The sequence below is a fragment of the Ctenopharyngodon idella genome, chromosome 1 (genome assembly GCF_019924925.1).
Source record: "Ctenopharyngodon idella isolate HZGC_01 chromosome 1, HZGC01, whole genome shotgun sequence".
Lineage (NCBI taxonomy): Eukaryota > Metazoa > Chordata > Actinopteri > Cypriniformes > Xenocyprididae > Ctenopharyngodon > Ctenopharyngodon idella.
The window spans coordinates 30,116,972-30,129,166 of NC_067220.1; the positions used below are offsets into that span (position 1 = coordinate 30,116,972).

Consider the following 12,195-nt stretch of genomic DNA (forward strand, 5'->3'; position numbering starts at 1 on the left):
TCTGTTCTTGTGGAATAAGGACCAGGTGAGCTTGCAAAGTCTTCATGCCATAGAAGATCTGTCAATGAATCAAAGTGTGTGGAATCTTCTATTGCTTAATGCTTTTTTGGATTAACATGATTGATACAGATATTTTCAACAATCCAATTCTCAGCTTCGGCATAATGTTCATAGGACTTAGCCTATAAGTAATTAACCATTAATTTTTACCATTAAAAAAAGAGATATAACCATTAAAAAAGTTCCATTTTGATCCGGGTATCAAGTGTATGATGTTATGCAGACTTTTTTTTTCTATGAGTTAAATTTGTCTCAGAAACACTTTTTATTTAGCCCCTTGCCACATCCCACACACACTTTTGGGACTCAAAAGCATGATGAACAGGAATATGCACACCTATTGATGAACCATAGACCCTTTTCACGCTTCCGGGTTTCTCAGAAGCAGAAGTCGTCATAGTTGGGTAAACTTTTATAGCGGTGAATGAGAGACTTAATTAAATATATTTTTTGTGTTTCCATTTGCACAAATAGCAAAAGAAAAACTCCACAGTAGTATTTACATAACTCTCAAAAAGAGGAAAAAAATAGAGAGCGATAGATAACAGCAGTCAGACGAAAAAGAGATTTACGTAAATTTTACCGTCACTTCCATAGCGGCTATATTAGAAACACCCTCACAGCAGCGTTAACTAGTTTTTTGTAATTTGATACAACGGTAGTATAATACTAAGTATAGTGTTATAAATGTACATACATTTTAAAAAAAATGAAAATATAAAAAAACTTTACAGGATTTAAGATATTGATGACCGTTAAAACGCGTCATCACAGTCTGTGAAAAGGATCTATTGCAGCAACGTTTATGCAAGTAAAATGAATATTTTTCAGTAACATTGATGTTGTTTTGATACAAAATTTCATATTATTATATATTATAAAATACAATTTTATATACAATTTCTCATGAATTTTGAAAAATCTATATTTTTCTTGCATTTTTTGTCTTTTCTGTAGTTAATGTAAAATTTGAAATGTCAAATAAAGGTAGTAATAACATGGTAATAACACTCTCACAGTCTAAAAAAAAATTTTGAAATTGTACATTATAAAACGAATTGTAACAGACAAACATTGTGAGAGAAAAATGAAAAACCTAGTGGTTGAGTGACAATGCCAAATTACAATGCATTATTACAAGGAACATATGACACACTGGATTCTCTCTGATGACTAAGACTTTTCTGGGATGGAGAAACTCTTCAACACCTGTGTGTGACCATGCGGGACAAGTATCTCCCTGACACATTAAGAGCCTCTTTATCTTTACGTATCACAGGCAGCCCAAGCTTCTCATTGTCAAAGGCTGTAGGCCACTTCAAACTCAAACACACATGCAGCTGTTCCCTTAGGGAAGCTGTCACACATTTTGAAAGCACCCTTCCCAAACCCAAACAGCACACAGATCGGGTATTCCCACAGCAGGTGCTGTTTGAACAACCGTAGACACTGTTCTCAGACCAGGACCATTGGGTTTGGTAAGATCTTCTTGTCTGTCTGGTTAGATCCATGCTTTGATGACCAACGACAGGTCTTCGGTTGCTAGCCAGCTGCTATGTTTAATTCAATTCCATGTCATTTTGAGAGGAATTCCACAGACCAAAACATCTAGGCAACGGCATACAAAGGCTGTCGGAGTGATGGGAATTGATATATATTATTGAGGATTCATAAAATCTGACCACTAGTCTGACCACACACTTACATAAAAGGTCAATTTACCATTGTATTGACTCAGACAATGTTAGTTTGGGCTGTCTGGAGCCCAGTCAAAACAACCGATGCTTAAAGCCAAGTTCACTGTGTGGGCCAACTGCCTAGTGCATGGCCATGGGATGCAAAATTTGGTGAAGACTTAATGAGCGTAAGATGAGTAAAGGGGTCATGTCAGTAAACTGTGAGCTTGCTGCTTGAAAAAGTGCACAAATGGACCAAAACGGCAGTTTCGGTCTCTACATTTGCAATGCAGGGCGGCCATTAAAATGCAATCATTGCACGTTTCAGCTAGTGCACTCCAGGCCTGAGTGCATGTAAATATTAGCATTAGCTTGAGGGTTGGTGCAGCAGGCAGAGCTAATGTGGCTCCCATCACGCAACTTTGACAGCCTTGACCCCCCGCATCATATCCATGTATCATTTTGCGCTGGTTCAGTGCCGTTAATCAATTTAGGAGGCAGTAATGATGCTCTCTCGGCCCTCCCAGGGGACTATGCATTATAAAGAACTTACATTATTTATCAAGGGCTGGATCTGGGGCCCTCCATTAAGCGCCAGCTCAATTGCGATGTTCTCTAATAAAAAAAACTAAAAAAAAACAAAGGTTGGGGGTTGGACAAATGGAGAAGGAGGGATAAAGAGAAAAGCAAGAGTGAGTGAGTGAGAGAGACACTCAGACCAAGAGCAAGTGTGCTTCAAACTCCCTGTGATGCCACATTTAAATCAAACTGGCCAAAGGTTCATGCACAACAGCTAATGCTCTGTAAACTGATGGCTAATCATTTCATTTGTTCTCTGTATGTTGTGAATCACTGCAGACTTTCACTAAGCATTAGCAAGAAACCACCAAGATTACACAAATATGGTTAACCTGATACACTTAAGGAAAACAAATGATTGGAAAGGTTTGTAGATCTTCATATTTAGATACATAAATACATCCCTTATTGTATTCCCATATGCAGACCTGAGCATGAGATACATTCACTTTACTTTGCTTTGCAAACAGAAAGCAAGGACACTATAATGGTCTGTGAACAAAACGCCTGTCAAATATCTTATATTTATGTTATAAAATTGTGATGGATTCCAACTATACTGGATAGGTAGGATGATAGTTTGTTTTAGTTTGTTTGTTGGATATCTGTCTCATAATAATAATAATAATAACAGCAAAAACAAAAACAAAATTATTATAATAATAATGAAAACAACTTTTTGGGTCTGTGAAGATGTATTATGGTATACAACTGGGATGTTTTCGAACTAGTGGATAAGTATAATAATAATAATTATTATTATTATTATTTAAAACAACAACAATACTATTAATAATAATAATGAAAACAACTTTTTAAACAAAATATTAAGTATGACTCCATGCACACATGGAGCTACATAAATGTTAAGTAAATACATACAATTTTATTTAGAAAATTCTAAATTTATTTAGAAAATTTGTAGGTCACTGTACAAACCTCAGTCGTTCAAGATTTGGTTTTCAAAATTGGGTAGAGCTCTGTATTTACTGTTTGATCTCAAACTAATTTTTGTGGAAAAAAATGTTCAATGAAAGCTAGGCCTAACACTAAGAAACTACAGTTCAGCTTAATGTTTCATTGTCTGACCTGTTTTAATGTAATGTAGAAGTATAAAGTATGTACTAAGAACTTGGCAGACCCAATTATTATTGTAGTTGTTGTAATGTGTATTAGAATGTAATGTACAAGTATAATGTATCTGTACGTTTAATTATTTTAATGGCTTTTTACAATGTACTGTACACATGTATCCGGCCGGCCTTAAAATGCAACACTCAATTTTATAGAATGTAATAGAGGTTCATTTGCTCATCTCTGTCCTCCAAGCGGTCTATGTCCCAAGACAACTCACCCAAACATTACAGTAAGTTAGATGCTGATATTATACAATCACACACGCTCGTTTTCTATGTCTGTCACACACACACACACACAATGTGTCAGAATAAAACAATCCAAGCAAATCATGGACAAGGACAAATTCTTGTCCTTTGAGTAATCTGATATGTCATCTTCAATGATGTCAGGAAATCTGGCTCAGGTCTCACAGTCTCTGCATGCATCATGTACGGGGGCAAATATTCACTGTAAGTGACGTGTATGATTTATTGCCATTTTTGAGCAATCAAAAAAAAAAAAAAAAATCCCCTCCAACTGCAGAAGTGGGTGGTAAAGCACGAAATGGAGTATAATGAATAAATAATGTATAAAGAAATGACAAAACAGATTTTAACACATTTGTGTGGATTCAATAATCGAGGTCAATGATTGAATTAAAAAGTACATCAATAAATACAAACATAAAAAGGTAATATTTATATTATTAAAACTGCTCCTATACTGGAAAACAAACCATCAACAACAGCACAAACATCATGTGACAGTCAAACAAAAGTGTACTTTATGTATTACAAACAGCATAACTGCGAGAACAACAGGCTGATGTGCAGACACAGCACATGAACCGTAGCAAATACTGAGTGATTTACTCTCTTGAGTTGTTATGAAGAACACCAAGTTGGATGCTTCATTACTGATCTCAATGCGCGAGAAACATTCGGTAAGAAGTTATAAATTGCGCGTTCCTCTAAGGAACATTCACAAACGTGCCGTTTGTATTTTCACAGTTTGTTGACGCGTTTAAATAGAAAAGTAAAGTTTACTGTACCTTGTGCGCCACCTCGACGCGATCCTTCACAGTATTCATACAACCAGACTCGCTGTGCTCTCGCCTGGCGTCAGTGTGTCGCGGACCGCCGCACCCTCCGCACTGAACTCGTATCACGCCGCGGGATGTAGTGAGGGGCGGTGCGCAAGTCCTAACAAGTCCTACTTTTTTACACATTCAACGTTTTCAAAGTACTGAGGAATGAATTATGTAACATTGTAACAATGTAGCCTACTCTTTCTAGGGCCCGAGGAGGCTAGTCTGCGGTCCATCATGGCACTGTCCTGGGTAGGGCCATGGGAAAACCATGTGGTGCATTGAGCGTATCAATGTGATGCTGTTAATTCAAGCACAGCGTACAACTTCTGCATGAACTGATGGAAATGATCACTGTGCACAGTGCAGTAGGGTGAATACAGATAGTGTGACAAGTGGTAAAAATTTCTCCATTACTAAAAATCAGCATTATGTTTAATCCAATGATGACACAGATGTCATTTAAATTTGCATATTTTAAAGACAACATTTACGACTAATAATCAGAACGTGTCCCATCTGTAGGCTGTTTAGCTGCTCTTTATGTTAGACTAAGATATCGTGTTGATTGACTGACATGTTTTTTTTTTTTTTTTTTTTTTTTACATTCTTTATAAGTGCCTTAATTGCCCATTAGAATTAAAAATAAGTCTAAAACTATTTTTTCTTAAAAGTAATTTAGAATGTTTTTAAATTATATTTATGGTTCTTTGATAATACAATTATGAAATTTAGTTTTTTTTTTTTCATTTCAATGCAAATAAATAAATAATAAAAAGTAAAAGCAACATGTTATATTATGAATTATGAACAGATCTTCAGTTACTAATGTGTTAATCCACAAGTCTTGTAATTTCTCCAAAAAATGCACATAATAAACTGTCAATAAGAACTTTTACACTGTAAAAAATCTCAACTCATTATTTTGTTTCTTTTTAGGCTTTGAGTTTTACTTATTTCCAAATAAAATTTTTTTTTTTCACAGATAGCCTAATTTTGCCAAAAAATACATTGGTCAAATAAATTGGACAAACAGTAAATTAAGTTTATTTTGCTAAAAAAAAAAAAAAAAAAAAAAAAAAAAAAAAAAAAAGTAGTAGAGCTAGTCAATCACAAACTGTCTATACCAATCTCTGAATTACAAGACGAAAAACAAAAAATGACAGTCCATCATCCCTGTAGAAAATCAGTTATATCTTCTACAAACGAAATGCACAACTAAATCAATAATGTTATTCAAGACAGTCTTCATGAAACTCCTCAATGTTAGTTTGACGGTTAATGTCAAGAATAAGCCTACAAAAAGTAGCCTAGTCATATATTGATGCAAAACAATTTATTCTTCATTAACAATCCAGCGCCATACATTTATTATGTTTCTGAGTGCGGGAGCTCATGGAACTATAATATCAGTGGCGGCGGCGGCGGAAGGAGACCACAGAGAGTAGGAGTGCTGCTAGCGCAGATTACGTCACGCGGTTGGCGACAGAATGTCTGAGTGAGGCGCGAGTAAGCTGCACGTGAATGTGAAATCTGGGAAAACACTGCGAGCTGAGAGTGCGTTTCAAGAAGTGTGCAGAATAATAAAACATTTCTTATATGTCCAAAATTGGTCACATAATTGTTTTAATTTATTAGCTTTTTATTCTTTTACAAATATTTGTGACTTGCAAGGGTCATATAGAAGCTGCAGCTTGGACATTAGGCCTACTTGTTCTCACTTTGTTTGCATAGCTTCTTACAAGCAGATTTTTTACAGTCACTGCACTGGATTCATTATCATTTTTCTTATAAATAAATAACAATATGGATGTAAAATTCATTGAGACTAACTCAAAAAAAACATCCCTAAAGCTTTCCCATCACGGCATGCTATAAAATGTGCATATTGCATGTGCAGCTGTGCATAGTTATTATTTAAATTGTCATTATGAAAAGGACTAGACACAGGCACCTTTTTATTTTTAAAGACATCATTATGAAAATGTTTTTGCTTAATGACATACACCTAGCTTTTAGGATAAAGTCGCCTCCTAATAAGCGAGCAAACTACAATGCTCATCTTGTCTCCCGCTGGGCTGCTGTCAGGTGCACTTTCAATTTGAGTCCTTTTGTCTTAGCAGTATCACCAACTGCTGAGGAGGGAGGAGAGGTCGTAGGAGGGCCTCTCACCTCTGCCACTGAGCCTTCATTCACCCTCATCACAATGGAGCCGGACGGAATGTGAGGTAGTGCTGAAAAACTATGCCCACATTCTGCTTATCGAAGAACAGTATTGTGAGGCTCGACCTAAAGAAACAGACTCTAAATCAGTGGGTTTTTTTTTTTTTTCATTTCTTTTTGGGGAGCCAAGCTGTGCACTTGCTGTATGCGTCTCATTTGTGCTTTGGTGCCATCAGCGGTCTTTGGCACAGCACTGGTGTTTTCAGTAATGCTAGGCATGATGGCAGAGAATCAGGCAGCTCGCATTTCAAACAGGCGCCTCCATTGACAACATGCTCCTGCACTTCTAGAAATAATGTCTGGAGTGGTAATATTTAAATACTGTCTCCAAGGGCGTTTATTTTATTTATCCTGCGAACCTTCATACACCACAGACTATAAAGTCACTTGCATGAGTACGTTAATTTGTTGCATTCAGTTAGTCAAGTAAAGTCAAATCACAAGTTTATTTATATAGCTCTCTATACAATACAGATTGTTTCAATGCATCTGTCTTAAAAATAAAAAATCCAAAAGGATTTTTTTTTTTTTTTTTTGCAGTGATGCCATAGAAGAACCATTTGTGGTTCCCTTAAGAACCTTTCAGTGTTCTTAACAGTTCTTAAAGAACCATTTTTTCTTAGGGTGAAGAACCTTTTCTATTATAAAGAAACTTTTGTGCAATGGAAAGGTTCCACAGATGTCAAAGATTCTTCAGAGGACCATTAATGCCAATAATTTTTAAGAGTGCAATAAACAAGAAAGCAGGATTAAAGGGTTAGTTCTCCCAAAAATGAAAATTCTTTCATTAATTACTCACCCTCATGTCGTTCCACACCCGTGACACCTTCGTTCGTCTTCGGAACACAAATTAAGATATTTTTGATAAAATCTGATGGCTCAGTGAGGCCTGCATTGCCAGCAAGATAATTAACACTTTCAGATGTTCAGAAAGCTACTAAAGACATATTTAAAACAGTTCATGTGAGTACAGTGGTTCAACCTTAATGTTATGAAGTGACGAGAATTCTTTTTGTGCACCAAAAAACTAAATAACGACTTTATTCCACAATATCTAGTGATGGGAGATTTCAAAACACTGCTTCATGAATCTTCAAAGTTTTACGAATCTTTTGTTTTGAATCAGTGGTTCGGAGCGTGAATCAAACTGCCAAAGTCACGCCCCCCCAGTGGTAAACCATTGAAATTTCGAAACACTTATGACGTAACAAAGCCTCATTTACTGAAATCACGTGACTTTGGCAGTTTGATACACGCTCCGAACCACTGATTTGAAAAAAAAGATTTGTAAAGCTTCATGAAGCAGTGTTTTGAAATCGCCCATCACCCATTAAATAAAGTCATTATTTTGTTTTCTGTTTTTGGCACACAAAAAGTATTCTCATCGCTTCATAACATTAAGGTTGAACCACTGTACTCACATGAACTGTTTTAAATATGTCTTTAGTAGCTTTCTGGGCATCTGAAAGTGTTAATTATCCTGCTGTCAATGCAGGCCTCACTGAGCCATTGGATTTTATCAAAAATATCTTAATTTGTGTTCCGAAGATGAACGAAGGTCTTATGGGTGTGGAACGACATGAGGGTGAGTAATTAATGACAGAATTTTCAATTGTTTCAGTTTAGTTCAATAATAGTACAAACCTAGTTCATCAAATTATGAAGCAATCTTAATTCAGCTATACGCAGCTCTACAGAAGGCAACAACAGTTCAGTTCAATAAAATGTCTTACAAATTATGTAACAGCATTAAAGGAACATTCTGAGTTCAATGCATGTTAAGCAACAAAAAAGTTACAAAAAAAAAAAAGACTCTAAAACAAAGCAAAAATCAAGGTAACGGTGAGGCACTCACAAGTGAATGGTAATAAACTCTTATAGAATTGAATGAGGACATTTCTTGGAGGATTTAAGACCAGAAATGGGAAGCATATGATTTTAAAAGCATGTTCATTCTTTTGTTTAAACTGTAAAGTTGTTCTTGTCATTTTTATGGTCGTTTTAGGCATTATCATGGCACCAAAGCTGTATGACTATCCAGAAAAGTTGAGTTAGTGATTTGGTTCACGCTAAAGTCATATTAACATACTTATTGTTTAAGTCTTGTGACTAAACTATTGAAACAGTGAGTATTCTAATATTTACAGTCTGGCTCCATTCACTTCTATTGTACTGTAAGTGCTTCACCAGATTTAACCCAGATTTAGCTTCTTCTTTTTTTTAAGCAAAAGTAGCGCCAAGTTGAAATTCATTTTTGTGGTTATTGGACTTAACTACTTTTGAACCTGGAATGTTCCTTTAAGTTGTTTTTCCTTGAATGCCTTAACTATCCTATAAAAATATACCTTTTCCACCAGTAGTTCTGAAGGTATGTGGGTTAAGAGATGAGAGAGCACAGTGGCCTTGACAGCTGACTGTGCCTCCTATTTTCCTCCCTGATAGGATAACAACTTTGTTGACTGGCATTTGTTCAAATGGACAATATGTTATTTGTAAATGGGCGGCATGTAAGATGAAGCCCCCCACCCTGGCCTGGCTAGAGTTAACCCCTTTCCCCACCATCAGCAATCCCCATGGCTGCTAGGAGGGTGGTCTGCCTTACCCCAGGGTGGAGAGAGGAATAAGAGGACAATTGTGGGGCTTTGCACAAGGCTCAAGAGGCTGGAACAGCTGCCATGGTCACTTGGTGGAGGGCTTGCATACTGAAGACCAAGCTAGTGTAAAAGCATTTGTCAAGGTCGCCCTTGTCATTTCAGTGATTAAAAAGTCCATTGAGAATGGTTTTGCAAACACATGATTGATTTATTGTTACAATATTCAGATTTGTTATCCAAAGAAATTGGTTGGCACTAAACTTTCGCTTTACACTGCAAAAAAAAAAAAAAAAAAAAAAAAAACTAAAAATGCTATAGTAAGAAATGGTAAACTGCAAGTTACCTTACCATATAAAATTTTAAATGTTCAAACATTGCATTATTAAGTAAAATACCATCAAATTTAGGGGTTTTCCAAGTAAAATCTATATTATTTATAGTGAAAAACATTTAAAGTACATTATCAGAAGTACCTGATTAAATTTTATTTAAATAGTTTTGTTTCTTCTTACTTTTGTTATCAGTAAAATTAATTGGGGTGTTTTGTGTTACATTTTATATAATTTATTATTTAGTTAATGTTTATTGCATTATTTTAGGGTCGTAAGAAGTCCGGAAGAAGCAGAATCGGAAACTGTGGCAAAATAAAAGTTCCGCTGCTCTCCATTACTTGGCCCTGCTCTGCTTCATACTACAGTAACATTAATAATCTCATCCATGAGCATGATTTCTGCACGAGTCCCATCGGATTCTTTTCCACTGGCTGTGAGGTGAAGACGACATCTCCCACTCAATCTCGCCGTCATCAAGCTATGCCTTTGCTTTGAATAGGTGACCAATTTTCTATCCTGTGATACCTGAATGACTGTCACTGGATTTTTTTTTTTTTTTTTCACTGTGAATTTCTGGCAACCACAGCTGCTGGTTTATTAAAGGCATCTTGAGACATACTTTCTGATTCATCGTGTTTATGTAGTAGTTCAAGAAGATCAGTTAATTAGTCCTTGTTTATTACTGCATACCATACTGCAATACCAAATCTCTCTGGTGACGCTGTTTAACACACACACACACACACACACACACACACACACACGGTTTCCATGTTTTATTGGGACATTCCATAGGCGTAATGATTTTTATACTGTACAAACTGTATATTCTATCCCCTAACCCTGAACCTACCCATCACAGAAAACTTTCTGCATTTTTAAATTTTTAAAAAAAAAACATTACTTTTTTCATTGATAATCTGTTTTGATAAGCTTATCTAATATGATTTATAAACTGTTTTCCTCATGGGGACCAAAAAAATGTCTCCACAAGGTATAAGATTTCTGGTATTGCTATCCTTGTGGGGACACACACAAAGTCAACTAAGCAGTTGACACTTAACCTTATTCTGAGCTTTAATGATGGTCTTTTTGAAGGACTAAAGTTATGACGTTTCACAACCAGTTAATTGACTCATCTGGGACCGCAAGACCACAGACATGACAAGTAAATTCTACACATGAGCAATGTCATAATATTGTAGACTAATAAAAAGGCAAAACATGAACTCACAAAATGTATACTTTAAAAACGCTATAGACGTGAATAACATCACCAAAAAAATAAAATAAATACACTAACACTCTCTGTTCATTTGTCAGCTTAGTGGTGCTATTGTTTGCATGATCAGCAAGTATAATTCCTGCATTACATCATGTGACTTTGAAGATGAAATTATATTTTTATTCCCATCTCACAGATGTTCCTTCAATTCAACATTGTAAGGTAATTTCTCAAGAGACGAGAGCTGTGGTGCTGCGTCCATCTGGAGATATTGTAAGCGATAGTCCTCTGACATCATCCTTTCCTGTGGCGTATTCTAAACAGAGTCCTGTGGGGTGAAAATAGCTCTGGCTGTAAACAAAGCTTCCATGTCTGATTTGCTTTTCTTAGAAAGGAATAATAGTATATGCACCTTAATGACAAAGAAAACACAGAAGAGAAGACTACAACAGTTAGCAAGAGAATAACTCAGCATTCACACCATGAAGCTTATATTACAACAAAAACCATATCCACCCTAAACTCATTTCCATCTGCAAAGCATGTTAAACACTGACTTCTACAATGCAAATATGTGCGCTGTAAGCTTGAGCTAAAAACATAAAGAGACAGTGAATCCCACCAACCCATTCAAACCATACAGAATACAGCAGAATATACTATATAATATATATAGAAAACAAATTTAAAACTTTATTTTATTTTGTTACATGTACTTATAGTAACAGTACATTATGCATAATTACATGCAGCTAACCATATAGTAACATGTTACTCAGTACTTAACTGTATAGTTACACCATAACAAGGACACCTTAATATAAAGTGTAACCAAAAAATCAAAGCATAGAAACCACAACTTGACAGTGCATATAAGGCTGTTACAATCTTAGTGACAGGGTTTTCCTTTGAGTCCTCAACTGAGAGCGTGCAAGACATTGTATGCAATGATGTCATCCTCATCGCTTCATTGATCGTAGCTGCCATGGCTACCACAGTGCTGTAACTGAAGCAGTGGTAGGTCAAAGGTCACAAAGATAGCCCAGCAATTGAATTTATGGGAGGGCTTGTAGGTGTCTGGTTTTCCCATTCACCCCCACACCACTTTGTTGATGCTGAAGCTGCCTTTCCCTTCCTATTCTTCTCACTCTCTCCCTCCTTCTTCCAATCAGTGGAAATTAACCACAGGACCCTTAGTACACTGAAACAAAACACACAAGCAAAAGCCCCTGACCAGCTACCTTTCCAATGATAACCTCTGCCCAGTGCAGATCCCCGTTTGCAAACATTTCTGCAGGAA

The 12,195-nt window shown here is 36.1% G+C and overlaps 1 protein-coding gene across 3 annotated transcripts in view; it reads right to left on the minus strand.

Moving 5' to 3' along the window:
- smad1 (SMAD family member 1) overlaps nucleotides 1-12,195 on the minus strand; it is a 32,754-nt gene that overhangs the window by 18,507 nt on the left and 2,052 nt on the right. For 2 of the 3 annotated variants that reach the window (XM_051897268.1, XM_051897250.1), the window contains exon 1: nucleotides 4,486-4,645. The exons of the other annotated variant lie outside the window; for it this stretch is intronic. The gene's annotated coding sequence lies outside the window, so the exon portion shown is untranslated. Of the gene's footprint in view, nucleotides 1-4,485; nucleotides 4,646-12,195 lie in introns of those variants that run through there. 3 annotated transcript variants of the gene reach the window in all.